Source organism: Schistocerca cancellata, chromosome 3 (assembly GCF_023864275.1).
Source record: "Schistocerca cancellata isolate TAMUIC-IGC-003103 chromosome 3, iqSchCanc2.1, whole genome shotgun sequence".
In the NCBI taxonomy this organism is placed as follows: domain Eukaryota; kingdom Metazoa; phylum Arthropoda; class Insecta; order Orthoptera; family Acrididae; genus Schistocerca; species Schistocerca cancellata.
The window spans coordinates 206502940-206506094 of NC_064628.1; the positions used below are offsets into that span (position 1 = coordinate 206502940).

Here is a 3155-nt window from a genome sequence, read left to right on the forward strand (position 1 = left end):
AGCGCTCCTAGAATAACTTCACACGAATCTTTGCTTCTGCCCCCTGTGATAAACGTGTAATTTTCCCAGTCAATGGACGTAAGATTAAAGTCTCCACCTATAACTAATGGATAATTTGGATATTTGTTTCCTGTGTGCTCAAGACTTTCTCTGAAACGTTCTGCGACTTTTGTTGCGGATGCTGGTACTCTATAAAAACAACCTAATACAATGGTCACTCCTTGTCTCATTGACAGCTTTATCCAGACTATTTCACAGTCTGACCCAGTACCGATCTCAACTGCTTTTAAACAGCTTTTAACTGCAATGAACACACCACCTCCCATAGCATCAGTCCTATCCTTCCTAAACATTGTCCAATCCGATTTCAAAATTTCACTGCTATTTATGTCTGGTTTCAACCAGCTTTCGGTATCTAATACAATATTGGCATTACTACTGTTTATTTCGGAGAGTAACTCGGGGATCTTGCTACAGACACTTCGACAATATACTACCGTGAGATTTAGCATATTTAATTCCTTAGGAATAGCCTGTTTAGGCAAACTGACAATTTTTACCGTTGGAACACCCACATGAGTGTCATGAATTGCTGGTTTTTCAGGCCAACGGTTTGTTTCCCGCGGCGATGAGCTTAAGCTAAAAAAAACCCATGTGCACGCCACAAGTACTGTGCTACCCATGTAGCTGCTTCCTGTGTGTAGTTAACTCCTGATCTATCGAGAGGCGTCCTACAACCTTCCACTCCATAGCGTAGGTCGAGGAATCTACAGCCATTTTCGTCACAGAGTCGACGTAGCTTCTGGTTTAGATTCTCCACTCGACTCCAAACCAGAGGACCCCAGTCCACCCTGGGTACGATGCTCCAGATTGTCAGCTTGGCTTCCACTCCTCGAGAGATGGAGGCCGCCTTCGCCAATTTAGCGAGCCGTCGAAACGACCCAAGGGTTTCCTCGGAACCCCGTCGACTGGCATCTTTGGTGCCGACGTGTGCAACAATCTGCAGCTGGCTGCACCCCGCATGCTAGATAGCCGCCGGAAGAGCCTCTTCCACATTCCCTACAAGCCTCCCCCCCCCCCCCCCCCCCCCCCTCCGGCAAGCACACCGAGTGAACGTTGGAACGTTGGACTTCTTCCTAGCTCTAGCCACTATGTTCCTGAGGGACTCCATGACACACCTAATATTGGAGTTCCCAATAACTAACAAGCCCCTATCCGCACATGCTTGTCCGGAACTTGCTGAAGGAGCGGCAACTATCCTGGCAGCAGGTGCATTCTTATCTGGCTCCGGCTCAGCTTCCCCCCTCCCTCCCACCAAGCATCAGATAGCACACTGAATGTATTAGCAAGGTGCATGGGATTTGGCAGGAGCCTGCGTCCCCTTTGCAGCCCTCGCCCTGAGGCTCGAGACCTCGACACAGTCCGTCACCCACAAAAAAAAAAGGCTCTGAGCACTATGGGACTTAACATCTATAGTCATCAGTCCCCTAGAACTTAGAACTACTCAAACCTAACTAACCTAAGGACAGCACACAACACCCAGCCATCACGAGGCAGAGAAAATCCCTGACCCCGCCGGGAAACGAACCCGAGAACCCGGCCGTGGGAGGCGAGAACGCTACCGCACGACCACGAGCTGCGGACTCCGTCACCCACACTGAGGTGAGAGTGGGACTGCCGGCTCGCTCTCACCTGAGGTCGGCTCAGTGACAGAGAGCTGTGATGACATCCCCCCCCCCCCCCCCCCTTGCACATCTAGTGCAGAAGAGGCTTCTCTAGGCACCACATCCCCACCGCACAAGTCTGGAGCCTGTTGACTGTGGCCAACAAAGCTTCCAGCTGCGTTTTGACTGTGGCCAACTCCTCCTGCATCCGCACACAATAAACACAGTCCCTATCCATCTAGCTAATATGTGATTTACTATAAGAAACTCAAGGAAACCTACTGCCACAAAAGGTTAACAGCTACACTCTAAAAATGTATGGTAGAAGCTAGATCTGGTGCTTTTTTTCCTGCTACGGGCTATCTAGTGAATACTGAAGAAAAATGAACAGTGACTTACAGTAAACTGCTAGGGGCTATCTAGTGAATATTATTAAAGAACTAAACAGTAACCTACGGTAAGCTACATCTACTATCTCTCGTATTTATGATGTAAACAAACGTTTACGTTCACGCGAAAATGACCTAATAGAACTATAAAAACTGCTACCTTCAATGTATCGAGTCTAAATGACACTAACAAACTTAAATACTGAGTATTGTACCCTGACTTAATTGATAATCCCGCGTATTAACGTCAGTTCAGAATGTAAACAAACATTTGCGTACACGCGAGACTGTCCTAAGCAGAACTTCGCTTTTAAAACCAGACGCAAATAAAAACACAGACCTTCAATTTATATAGTCTATCTGACACTAATGCACGTGAATATTATAGAACATAAAGCAAAAACAATTAAATTACTTATCTTGTTACACAGCAAGCGAAAAGCGCTCGTATCCGGCGTCAGGGCTGCCAACCTCTTCATCTCTATTAATAGGCTTACTTTAGCGAGGACTGACTCTTTTGCCTGTGATAGTTTGCTTCTAATTTACTCATCGTTTCTTCCGTCGCTTGTTATCCTACTTCCAATGCATCAAAATTGCTCCAAATGGTCTATTTCGTGGCCCCAAATTATGATGTTAAGTTTGTTGCTAGTATCCTTTCTGCTCCAAATCACTGGTTTCCTCTGTTTTCGGTTTACTATCTACCTTTGTGTTGTGCTCATTGAATTCTTCGTTACATTCAATAGGTAAATAACGGCCTTGCCGCAGTGGTAACACCGGTTCCCGTCAGATCACCGAAGTTAAGCGCTGTCGGGCTGGGCTAGAACTTGGGTGGGTGACCGTCCGGTCTGTCGGACGCTGTTGGTACTCAGCCCTTGTGAGGCAAACTTAGGAGTTAACTGTTTGAGAACTAGCGGCTCCGGTCTCGGAAACTGACATAGGGCCGGGAGAGCGGTGTGCTGACGACATGCCCCTCCATATCCACATTCAGTGACGCCTGTGGGCTGAGGACGACACGGCGGCCGGTTGGTGCCATTGGGTCTTCATGGCCTGTTCGGGCGGAGTTTAGTTTAGTTTAGTTTTTATTCAAGAGGTACTGCAATTC

The 3155-nt window shown here is 47.4% G+C and overlaps 1 pseudogene; it reads left to right on the top strand.

Moving 5' to 3' along the window:
- Positions 1-2799: 2799 nt before the first annotated feature.
- LOC126177715 (5S ribosomal RNA) lies at positions 2800-2917 on the top strand (annotated as a pseudogene).
- Positions 2918-3155: the final 238 nt, after the last annotated feature.